This window comes from Suricata suricatta, chromosome 9 (genome assembly GCF_006229205.1).
Source record: "Suricata suricatta isolate VVHF042 chromosome 9, meerkat_22Aug2017_6uvM2_HiC, whole genome shotgun sequence".
NCBI classification, from domain to species: Eukaryota; Metazoa; Chordata; class Mammalia; order Carnivora; family Herpestidae; genus Suricata; species Suricata suricatta.
In genome coordinates, this window is record NC_043708.1 from 80,455,354 (window position 1) to 80,468,616 (window position 13,263).

The following is a 13,263-nucleotide window of genomic DNA, read 5'->3' on the forward strand; positions in this document are numbered from 1 at the left end:
GGGCGGGCCCCACAGCTGGCAGATTCAGTCACCCTGGCCATGAGGGCATGAGGCCTGCCCCCAGGGCCGCTGCCACCCGCTGGCCCCACTTCTGCTGGCAGCCAGCACTGCTAGTGGGGAGGGGCCGCCTATTGGGCCCCCAGGCCCTCGGCCCTGACCTTTGGTCCTCCCCCAGGACTGTCCCTGATAGGGCCTCTTCCTGTTCCAGGTTGCTATGTGGCCTCACAGTCTAGAGGGGGAGGGTGGAGGGTGGCGATGGGGGTTGGGGCTGAGTGGCCAGGAATGGGGGAGGTAGTTGAGCTCCACGTCTGTCAGCAGGAAGAGCAGGTGAAGCAGGCCTCATTTCTGGACTTCAGATTGAGTCCCCAGTGGTCCTTTCTTTTCCTGTCCCTCAGGAACTCCTCAGGGCCACTGGCTCTTACTCCACCTCAGCAACCCGGCCCTGAAAAGGGAGTGGAAAGGAGCGAGTGTCAGGGGGCCAACCTGAGGGCTCTCCTAAGTCCCTCCACTAGGAATCTGTTCGTGTTGCAGGTCGAAGCACGGCTTGGCAGGGTTGAAAGGAAATTCTTTGCTTTTTAAAGTTTACTTCTAACTCCCAGAATCTCCTTAGACACCCTCCCCTGGGCAGTAAAATATAGTATCAGCGCACGTGTCTTCTTAAGTTGGCCCCTCATCCTATTCTGAGAAGATCCATGGTCTCTGAGTTTTGCTGAGCAAAGTTTTTGCTGACTTGGCCTGACATCAGGGGAGACAGCTCATCCACTGGGCAGTCTTCAAATATTAGGGGATGGTCAGTACATCGCTCTTCTGAGAAGTCTCTGTGAGAGGAGAAGGCACCTGGCCACATGCCCAGAGGTCACGGCTGGAGAGCTGCAGGTGGAGAGGAGGCAGGTACAACCATGTCCCTGCCTCCTAACCCCGAGGGGGAAGTTGACACAGACCCCTGCGGGTGAGCAGAGGACGAGCAGCTCTCTGTCCCACCGCTTTGAGCCCGGTTTCCCCAGCTCCCTCCTCAAGCAGCAGGCTCAGATCTTTTCCTGTTCCACGAGCTCTGTTCTCAGAGGGAGTTCGCTGTATAGAATGACTGACCACCTGAGGGTGAGACTACGTGGGCCACCAAGTGACACCAGCTCCAACCACTCTGGGGAGTCATAGCCTCCAAGCCTAGAGAGACGACACACGTCACAGACAAAACTGGTTTGGACAGGGGATGAGAAACGTCCAGACATTTTGGACAAAAGGAGGAATGGGGGAGAGGAATGGCTTTTCTAGTAGAGAAATATGGCCATTCTATGGAGAAATAGAAATAAGTACAATTCTCTTTTCCTCCGCTATACTTACTTTTTTAGTGTCCTTTGAGGACCTACAGAAATCACTTAGGTCGTTTAGGAACATAAAATGTGCTATGCATAACTTGGCTCATAAAATTGTCACCTTTGTTATATGGTTTTAGAGATGTGAAGGCCTGTTAAACAGTTAAAAACGTGTTGTTAATGGAGAGTCTTTATTTTTCCTCATATTTTTTAAAACCAAAAGACTCTTCAGGGAGTTCGATTCCACCCCACCCCCACTACTGGCCTTCACTACTGCAGCCTGGACTCATCCTTTTGACGACCGTTTACACAGGACCTTACAGCCCTTCCACACTGGATACCTCACACCCTGGGCTGGCTTCGTGGGCATGTGGCCAGAGCCAGCCGAACACAGCCCTGCACTCAATTTACTGTCTGCTGTTGCCGTCTTTAAATTTGTCATAATTTTGGGTGCCTGGGTGGCTCAGTCGGTTGAGCGTCTGACTTGAGCTCAGGTCATGATCTCACGATTCGTGAGTTCAAGCCCCACATTGGTCTCTCTGCTGTCAGTGCAGAGCCTGCTTCAGATCCCCTGTCCTCCTCTCTCTGCCCCTCCCCTTCTTGTGCTCTCTCAAAAATAAATAAAACATTAAAAAATAATATGTTTGTCATAATTCTTTTAATGTTTATTTTTTGAGGGAGAGAAACAGTGCAGGCCGGGGAGGAACAGAGAAAGGGAAGCACAGAATCTGAAGCAGGCCCCAGGCTCTGAGCTGTCAGCACAGAGCCTGATGCAGGACTTGAACTCACAAACTGTGAGATCATGACCTGAACTGAGGTCCAATGCTTAACCAGGTGAGCCACTTAGATGCCCAAATTCATCATAATGTTTCAAAAAGGGTCCCTCCCGCATGTTCATTTTCCACTGTGTCCCAAAAATGCTCACACCCTGGCAATCCTCCTGCTTGAGGCCAATGCTGACCTTCCTGGTCCCAGTTTCTCTGGGCCATTACTGGGACTCACTGGCACAGTCTCTCTTGGACCCAGGATGGCCCTTGTCCTTGCTTAACTCCCTTTCCTCTCTGCAGGCCCCTGCGTTCCTTGCCTGGTCCTTGCCTGATCCTCCCCCATCCCCAGGGAAGCTGATCAGCATTGACTTCTTACATCCTCCTTTGCTCCGGCTATGGTGACCCATTGGGAACACTACAACACCACCACTGAGCCTCTTTCCAGTGTGGGGTCTTTCTGAGAAGCCAGGTTCGCGCCTCACTGCAGCTGGGGTCCCCTCCAGAAGCTGTAGCTCACACAGAGTGGGAAACCTTCAAAGCAGCCATGCTTTTTTGGTCATTCCCTTGCATCCTGATCCAGTCTGACAGTGTTTTTGCAATTTTCCTGTCAGCTAGGTGGGAGAAGTTCAAAGAGACTCTGGCTTCCTTTCTGGCTTCCTTTCCAGACAGAGAAGCTTTTTCTCGGCTGCTCCCCCGCCCCACCTCTCTCGAGGAAATTCATGTCTTTCCTCCTCCCTCCCCAACCAAAAAAGGTCTATTCCTGGGGGTTACCCTAGGAGCAGGTGTGGGGAGCATCTAAAGTACAAGAAATGTCAGAAGTCAGCCAACCCTGGCTGTGGAATCTCTTTGACAACGCCCCTGGTGAAGTTAGACTCTCAGAGGCTTTTCCGAGGGAGAAGCTCAGAAAGAGAGGGGCTGGAAGAACATTAGCACCTCTCATTACAGCACCTGTAGTCACCAGTTCTGAACGAAGGTGATGGATTGTTCACAACTTGCTTCTGGGCACACATCCTAGGGGCAGGGGACAAAGTGGAGTTTGCTGCACCTGCTGCTTTCCCGTGGTTGAAACTTAGTGGCTGAGGCTATTCCTTATTGGATCCCAAGGGTCTTGGAAGGAGTCTTTGAGCTGAGAATGTGTGGCAGTCACTTCTGGCCCAGATCAGGAGTTTTCCAGTTCTCCCATGGCATTAGGGTTGCTCAGCACTCTACTCAGTCAATTCTAACCGCAGTGCTCAGGAAAGTGTACAGACACAGTTCACATCACTCTCTCTCCCTGCTCTCCCTCATTCCTCCTGATTAAAATGAGTCCACAGGACCTGAGGGGTAGAGGTGCCATGCCAGACACAACCACCGGCTGCAGGAGAGAAGGCCAGGCCCAAGGGTAAGCCCGGAGCTCCAAGTCTTCCTTTGAAGGTCAGCACCGAAGCCAGCCGGAGACAAACTGTGCACCGTCCCTGAATCTGAGGACAGGACTAAATAGGGAAGACTGTAAGCAGGTCAGGAGACCAGGTGAATAGTAAGCCCAGAGCGAGCAGGAACATTCTCTGAAAATTGAAATCCCAAAATATTAGAGGGGGGTGGTTTCCAGGGAGGACTTTGGAGAAGTCTCAAATGGCACAGGGATATATGTTGAGGTTCTGGAGAAAGGAGAAAGGCACCCTGGGGCAGGAGAAGGAGCTGCGAAGGAGGGCAGTCAGCAAAAATTACTAGTTGCCCCCTAAAAGGGAAGAGGAGTAAAGGTGGAAATTTCCACTAAGAAAGATTGTCAAGATGCTGGGTAAAAGTGAAAGAGGAAAGATGTACACAGGGCAGGAAAATCACACCATCAGAATCAAAGTGATTAACTTTGAGCCTAGGGATAAGAGAAGGAAGGGAGTCAAGTAAGTGGTGAAATTTTAACCACCTTAGGCGATCATGTGACCCAATAGTACCTGGGACTTTCCCTGCAGAATTAATGCAGATGGACTTGGAATACCACTTGTGGCCATAGATGGTTAGCTGTGCACCAATATGTGCCCTTCCTTAGGGTGCAAGTGATGCTGGGAAGTGCCCACCCCCAGGCAAGGACTATATTCCCCAGTTCCCCTTACAATGAGTGTTGGGGCCATGTGACTAGTACTCACTAATGGAAAATGAATGGGGGTGGTGTGTATCATTTCTAAACAGACGTGGCTAAGAAGCTGGTGCACCGTCTCTATCTTCTTCCCTATCTGTAATGGCTTTGAAGGTACATGCTGAAGTTGACCAAGTGACAAACTAGAAGGAAACTGGATGGGTCCCTGAATCACCATGGTGAAGGCCACCCACCAAACATCCACATTAGACAGCTATGCAAGTGAGAAAAAAATTTTTTATGTTAAACCTTTGATATTTGGGGGCTTATCTAACATAGCAGTTAGCATTCCTTCCAGCTTGGACCCAGAAATTGCACTTACAAGAATGTTTCCTGGGGCTCCTAGGGGGCTCAGTTGGTTGAGCATTTGACTCTTGATCTCATCTCAGGTCTCAAACTCAGGGTTTTTAGTTTGAGCCCTACATTGGGCTCCCCACTGGGCATGAAGCCTACTCACAGAAAGAAAAGAAAAAAGAATGTTTCCTTAAAAAAAAATCACCAAAGATACAAAGATGTATAGAACCAAAGAACAATAAGCAAAACTGTAATTGGTTATAATCACAGTGAATGCTGCACAGGCCTCTGAAATGTGGGGATGGGAAGTGGCCTGCAGCAGAGTGAAAATAAACTGGGCAATTGCCAGTAGTGCAAATATTAATTGTCTTGGTGGGAATAAGGAAGAGCAGCAAGAGAAGAAAATAAGAAACTGATCAATAAGCCCTGTGTTTAACACGTGTACAAACGAACCATCCGTATGAACATGTTGGCAGAGGTTGACAAATAGATCCTGGCATGGAAATACTTTGCTAATTGTGATTAGGGATATTCAGCATTTGTTCCTAAGAAATCCCTTGACATTTGATTAAATTGTCACAGTCTCTTTCACCTTTTCTATCTATATTTCTCCAGCCCAAGTACCCGAATGTTAGTATTTTCATAAATCTGAACCTTTTTCTTGTCCTTTTCATGAGTGATCCTTCCCACCATCCTGTCTGGGGGTGCCTGGGTGGCTCAGTCAGTTTAGTATCTGGCTCTTGATTTTGGCTCAGGTCATGGGATCTTCAGATCCTGCTTAAGATTCTCTCCCTCTGCCCCTTACTCTCTCTCTTAAGTAACTAAACAAACAAATAAATAAATACTATATTTATATTTTGCTTATACTTTCAAATTAATTTCTCTTATACTTTCACTAGTTTGCAAATTAGAATCCCTACCCCCAAATTAGTAACTTTTGGAATGGCAACTCTCACATATACCAGAATTGACTTTCAGGTTTCCTTCATTTAAAAAAATTTTTTTAACATTTATTTATTATTGGGAGACAGAGAGAGATAGAGCATGAGCAGGGGAGGGGTAGAGAGAGGGGGAAACACAGAATCTGAAGCAGGCTCCAGGTTCTGAGCTGTTAGCACAGAACACGATTCAGGCTTGAACTCACAAACTGCAAAATCATGACCTGAGCCAAAGTCAGACACTTAACCAACTGCGACATCCAGGCACCCCATCAAGGTTCTTTCATTTAATTTCTTTTTTTTCTTTCTGGAGAGAGAGAGGTGGGGGGAGTATGCACATGAGCACAAGGGGTAGAGGGAGAGGGAGAGAGAATCTTAAGCAGGTTCCATGCCCAGTGGGAAGCCTGACTCAAGTTCATGACCTGAGCTGAAATCAAGAGTCCCAAACTTAATCTACTGAGCCACCCAGACACCCCACATTTTACTTATTTTTTTAAATAGTGATCTCCAGGGGCACCTGGGTGGCTCAGTCGGTTAAGCCTCCGACTTCGGCTCAGGTCATGATCTCACAGTCGTGGGTTCGAGCCCCGCGTTGGGCTCTGTGCTGACAGCTAGCTCAGAGCCCGGAGCCTGCTTTCGGTTCTGTGTCTCCTTCTCTCTTTGCCTCTCCCTCTCTCATCCTCTGTCTCTCTCTGTATCAAAAATAAATAAAAACATTAAAAAAAATTTTTTTAAATAGTGATCTCCAATATGGGAAGACAATGAAGAAAGAAAAAGAAAAGAGAAAATTGTTCTCCCTGATAACTATATTAGCCAGGATAGGGCAGGGTATATTGTAGTAATAAAGTAAAATAAAGTAACTCAGAAATTTTAACAGACAACAAAGAAGTTTATTTCTCTCTTATATTGGGTGTTCATTCCAAGTGGGCCATTGGAATGGGGACTATTCCGCTCCACATAGTCCTCAAAGGCCCACGGTGACAGGTTGCACCATGTTTTAGCTATACTAAACAAGCTGGAACAAGATCACTGGATATGGGAAGACAGAATAAAGAATGGCATAAGGCCATTTTTTGCCCCAGCCTGGAGGTGACACACACACATCATTTTTGCTGATATTTCACTGCTTATTCATATTTCATTGTCATCAGCCCACTTAACATGCAGGACTAAATACAATGTTTCCCGATCACCCCATCTCTGCCATAGTTGCCCCTTCTCTGTTCCTGTCCACCAGTTTCCTACTGTCCATTTTCTACTTATCTTTACATATGCACAATCATCTAACCTTCTGAGAGTGGACCAGGAAGGTCAGGGATAGCAAATCCGTGCTGTCATTTCCTCCTCCGGTGCCCAGCAGACATTGCAGATTGGTCATGGCACTCCTCTGCTAAGCCTAGTCGGTAGCATCAGAATCCTCAACACAGCTGGCTGCCAGTTCCTCAGTATAATCACTAGGAATGAAGTTTATTTGCCATTCCCTGCCTAGAGAATTTCACTGACCGCACCCTACCCCCACCCCAGGATGTGGACCGGGCTTGCTTGGCTCCACTTCCCTCCACAACTGAACCTGGAGTCTCCAATGTCACCAGCATGTTTGGGTGCTGGTAGTTTCCCTCCAGTTTCTACCACTTTTTGATCAGAGTAAGAACAATCAAAGGAAACTTGACTTCCTTCACAGCTAACATGGGCTGCCACATAGCCTGAAAGAGAGGAATCTCTAGGGGGAAAACAGAAATGCAAGTCCTTCTGACCCAAAACTTAGAAATGGATCAATCCAGACCTCCTCTCCAAAAGCCTCCGTAGTTTCACAGGTTACTTCCCTAAACCAAAGAAGGGAATCTTCCTTTCATATCTTCAGTGACATGGAGCAAAGAGAATGTCCTTCATAAAAATGTTCTTCTTAAGGGTTAAACAAAGTAAGATCTTAAAAAGAAAATCCAGACTGCTTTTCCCCTCAGCCGTGAAAACTCTGCTCACATTTTCTGTTTATTTCCAGCTTTATCCTGAGCCCCAAGGTCTCTGGTAAGAGACACTTTAGAAAACAGAGGGAGCTGGGGCCCACTGCTGGCTTCCTTGTGTTTTTTTTCCTCTAAGTCATTTCCCAAAACTTCTCAGAGTCCTCACGTTATACAAAGTGAAGATTTGTCCTCTCACACCACTAGTCAAGAAGTCTCTCCCAGCAGAAGTTTTCACTACTGTTGCTGTTTGCCATTGGCTCAGCAGACGTAAACAGGGTCATCTGGGGCCAAAGAGGGTGGGTGTTTAGTTTTAAAGCTCTGGGGTTAAGAGTGAAAGCATGTGACTCCAGCCTGGCCAGAAACAGAGAAGTCTTTGTGTGCCGGGAGGGAGCAATTGGCAGTCCTGAGGCTACACACAGGGGGAGCGGAGAAAGAGCGCTGACACAGGTTTCAAGGGTCTGAGAGGAGACCACTGGAGGGAGGCTACCTCTTTGTGTCAGGCCCCGAGGCTTCCTAGGGGGAGTTTCTGTCCCTGCCTCATGGTAGAGCAGAGAACCTCAACAAAAACTGGAGCTTCTGTGGCTTGCAAAGGGACACACATGCTCCCGTGGCCAGTGTTGGGATGAGGCAGGCTGAAGCCACTGGAAGCAAAAGCAATGTCCAACGGGGCGTTTTTGATAGATTACCCAGTAGAACTTCCCCAGAGTCCAATATCTAGACACCGCCGGCTGTTCCTGCGCCCATGCTCCTTGAAGCCCCTCCCCTCCTCATCCCAGATGGCTGGGGTGAGCAGGAGAAGAGACCCAGGGCGGCTTAGACCACATCTCCCCCTCATGGCCCCTGTTCAGGAAGGGGAGGGCTGTGGCTGGCAGAGTGCTGCCAGAGGGGAGCTTGCAGGCTGCTGACTCAGCCCACCCCGGCTGCACCCTCAGGCACCAGCCGCCACTGGCAGCATCATTGGCACCAAGGTGCTGGGGACCCACAGACATTTGGAGAGTTGGGCTCTGCTTGTGGCCAACACCGAGTAAGGCAGGTGGCCCCTGCCTGGTCCACCATACTACACTACTCAGGGCCCACCTGGCACAGTGCCAGGGTACACTTTCCCCCATCCTGCCCCTGCCCTGAAATGGCTGCTTTGAATCTTACTGAAGTGAGCAAGGCAAGTTTCTTGAAAGTCTGCAGAATCTGACTTCCAGACTCTGGCTGGGGGAGAAAAAAAGGAAACAAAGCTGATTTTGCCACTCACAGCCTGGGTCCGGTGGGACCCCTCGGGAGGAGTTTAGAAATAAGTATGGCGGTGGATGGCCTATCTTGCTGAACGTCACAGTGGCACTCATCTCATCCCTCTGGTTGTTATTCTGCTTTCCTTCCTTCTGACCACCTCACAAATGTCAAGGTCTTTTGCTGGATAGTGAGGATATTGTGGTAAAGGAGACAGACCAGTTCCTGCCACCAGGGGCCTTTAATCTATCTAGACATGCAGAGAGTCATTCACATACCAATGCCCGCTGGGGGTCAAGAAAATGGTGAGAGTGTTAACAGGTTAACGGTGATTGCAGTGGCCAGAGGTGGTCCTAACAGTATGAAATCTAGTCTTCCAGGTGGATTCTGGTTTCTCCAGTCAATAAAATGTCACTGGCTCTTCTCTACATTTCAAGGAGAGAATCCCTGAAGTTATGTATCTGGAATGGCAATAAACAGCTGCATATTGAGGTAGTACCAAACCCTAGCTCTCAGGCAAAGGGCTCTCTGACCCAGATCATGATCTATCAGATTTGGGGGCTAATGGGCTTTTCTGTGGCCACTGTTTAAAATACTATCCAGCCCCCTTGAGTGTGTGTGTGTGTACAGTGTCTATGAAGTTTGTACCCCATGCTCAAGGGCACTTGGCAAATGTAATGATGTGTTAGAAATGAGGTTGCCACCAGGCACTGAACCCTCACCACTTCAAAGATAGAATCACTGAGCAGAACCCTGGGCTCACTCAGGTGAAAAGCAAGAACCTTTTATCTGGGGCACAGAGAGCTCTCAGGCCTTTGCCCTTGACAGCTTCTGGGTCTCCCACAGCCACAGGCCATGTTCTCCTTCACCTTCAACATCTGATTGCTTCCTACCAGCTCATTCACCAAAAACATCTGAGTTAGAAGCCCCTTTCCTCCCTGAGCTTATGGAAAGGCACCCAGGCTCATTGCCCTCCTTCAAGCTGGATAAGCTAGAAGGGTTACAAAGACAACTGTGGCCACAGATGCCCTGTCTGGGCTGCGGCCTCCACAAGGTCGGCCCCTTGTCACAGCTTTAGTCTTCGAGTGGCTGATGGAGAAGGGTGCATCTCTGAAATCAAGAACGCTGCACAACAGATATAAGTGCCCCCAGGAATTGCACTACCCTCCTCCCGGATGCTCCCGAGGGTGAAAGGTACGGGAGGGAGAGGTGGCTTCTTGTGTTATGAGCAAAGTCAGGAACAGAATGAGGACAGGGCTCGTTTGGTTTCTAAGCTTCTGCAGTACTTGTTCTTTGGTTTTCGTTTGCAGTGCAACCATAGTCCTTAAACCCAGGGACCAAGCGACAGATAAAGAGACTCAGTAAATCTCCCAAAATCTTAAATTCTTGGGTCTGTATATTCTATGCCATCTCCCAAGGAGAAGACTCCTATATAGTTTCAGCAGAATCTCAAAAGAGTGTAAGATCCAAAAAAGAAACTGCTGAGTAAGATGCTGGAGGGGTCATAGATATGAAGTCTGGGCCTACCCCAATTTACAGATGAGAACACCCAGGACCAGAGAGGTCAAGTCATGTCCTTGCCCAAAGCCATTCAGGCAGTTAGGGACAGAAGCAGTTTACAAATCCAGTCTCCTTAATCCTAGTCAGGTAGGGTTTCCACTGCTTCATAGCGACCAGGTTTCTTTTAAGACATAATTTTGAGGGGCGTCTGGGTGGCTCAGTTGAACCTCTGACTTTGGCTCAGGTCATGATCTCAAGGTTTGTGAGTTTGAGACCCATGTTGGGCTCTGTGCTGATAGCTCTGAGCCTACAGCCTCCTTCAAAATCTGTGTCGCTCCTTCTCCCTCTGTCCCTCCCCCTTTTGCGCTCTACCTCTTTGTCTCTCAAAAATAAATAAACATTAAAAGAATTTTAAGACATAATTTTGAGGACAGGGATCACATGGCCCATTTCTTCTGAATCTATACATGGGCTTGGCATGTGGTCTCACTTATGGTGAGGGACTCAGGCAACACTGTGGACTCACTTGGCAGACCTTGTCTTCTCTCCTGAGTAGGGCTCGACATTAGTTCAGATGCTAGTGACAGACCACCTGCAGGCAGCACGGAGACAGGGGGCTTTGAACGACAGCAAAGGCAGCAGGCAGACAGGACACCACTCACATCACTTACTCTCCCCCCTCTCTTGAAGGCCATTCCAATTGCAATTCTAATTCCACCCCGAACCTGTCCAGTTAGGTGGGCAAAAACGTCTCCTGGGAAGTAGGGAATTAAGGGCAGGGTGGCTGAGTTGAATGGCCCAATGGAGTCTCATTTGCCACAGGAACTGGTTCTAAAGGCAAAAATCACACGAAGTGGAAAATGCCCTTGAAATCCATGCAGACACCCATGAAGTACAATAAGCAGACACATCACTTCTCAGGAAATTGCAGACAGCCAGCTTTTCCTTCAGGTTGGAAGAGATTTCTGTCGCCTCCATTTAAGCAACCAAGGAAACCACTGACATTTAGGCCTATCCTGGACCAGAAAAATGTATCTTTGAGTATGATAAGATGCTGTGTGATATGAGGCAGGAAAGGGCTGTCATGCATGTGCCCACGTCACACTCTCTGCAGGCACATGTTCACTGAGTAGAGGGTGTGTATGTAGCCCAGTGTCACTACATACATTTCTCTTGCTCTCCCCACCTCTGCCAGGGCTTGTACAGTTGACTTCATGTAAATTAAATGGGTGTCCTAAAGGGGCAGCTGGGTGGCTCAGTTAAGTGTCCGACTTCGGCTCAGGTCATGATATCGCAATTTGTGGGTTTGAGTTCCACATAGGGCTCTGTGCTGACAGTTTGGAGCCTGGAGCCTGCTTCAGTTTCTTTGTTTCCCTCTCTCTCTGCCCCTCCCCTGTTCTCTCTCTCTCTCTCTCTCTCTCTGTCAAAAATAAACATTAAAAGAAATTTAAATGGGTGCCCCAGGATCCAGGAATCCCCACCTTAATAATAACTTCTCAACATGCTGCCACCTCCGGCTGCCACTCCAGAATCCTGACCCACAGAAACTCTGAAATTATAAATGTTTGTGGTGTTAACACTGCTAAATTTTGGAATAGTTTGTTGTGCTGAATACATATACAGGCTGCTATTACAAGAAAGTAGCAGGAAAGGCAGGCCAGGGAATGTGGACTTGATCCAATAGGGCAAGTTTTCCAATAGGGGATGATGGCACTGAGTCTGTCTTGCAGAAAGGTCCCCTGGGAAACCACAGGAGACTCTTAAAGATAGAGAACAAACTGAGGGTTGATGGTGAGTGGGGGAGGGTAAGGGCTGAATGGGGGATGGGTATTAAGGAGGGCACTTGCTGCGATGAACACTGGGTGTTACGTGTAAGTGATGGATCACTGAATTCTTCTGAACCCAATATTGAATTGTATGTTAACTAACTTGAATAAGAAAGAAAGAGAGAGAGAGAGAGAGAGAGAAAGGAGAGAGAGAAAGGGAGGCAGAATGGAAGGAAGGAAGGAAGAAACAGGACATTGACCTCTTCTCAGCAGAGAAGGATGGAGGGATGGGGGAGACCAGTTAGGGAATTCTGCAGTTGACCAAAGAGATGTATATTAAGGGGATGTGACAGAGATAGTAAGAAAATTGGTGCAAGAGACCTTTCTGAGCGAGAATGTTCAGAGCTTGTTGATCAGCTGCCTACAAATAATAATAAAAGTAATAATATTATCAACAATATTAACAGCTAACATTTACAGAAAACAGTATGTACCAAGCACTCTTATAAGCCTCTTATAGGTATTCCCATGTTTAATGCTCACAACAACCTTATAAAGTAAGTACTATGAGGAAAATGAGGCACAGAGAGACTCTATGACCTGCTCAATGCCACTTAGGTAGTACACAGCAGAGCATGGGTTCAAACTTGGGCAACTGTACCTTTAACATCTCCTAGGACTTCCAGAGGGATCGGTGGGAGAAAGGGAGGGAGAGGCAGGGACAAGGGTGAGCTCTCAGGTTTCTAGCCTGGACAACTGAGTGCAGCCTTACCCAAAGTAGCAGCAGATGACTTGAAAGACATCACCATCACCAATCACCTACTCATTCCCTGTGTTCCCCATAGGAGCTGCTTAATGGGCTCGACTACAACCCAGCACGTGAAGTGTACAATGACATCCGGATATGGCATCAGGCCCCGCTTCTACCACACTCCAGTAAAAATAAACCTCTCCGTCCAAATATAGAGCGGTCAGAAGTGCCATGTTTTACAGGATAAGAGGCAGTTATTTGGCATTAAAAATAGACAAGCTTTAGTTTCCCTGCAAATCTGGGCAAGAGCACTGCAATTTGCAAATGGAAACCTAGATGGATAGGGTAGGCCCCCCTCCAACTGATTCAGCTACTTAAAAAACCCAAATAGAAACTTAGATTCCCTTTCTGGGCCTCAGTGGACTCATCCATAAAATGAAGACATAAGGCAAAACAAGTGATGGGACTTGGAGCTCTCACCATCTAGGAGAGTAGAAACTGGAGTCCAAAGCTGACCCTCAGAGAGCTGAAGTTCTCCTAAATCATAGGGACTGGCGCGCAGATAAGGGGTGACCTTGGTTGTGACCTTGGGCTCACAGCTTTCTGCAGATAGGACCATAAGCAGTTCTTCCCGAGGAT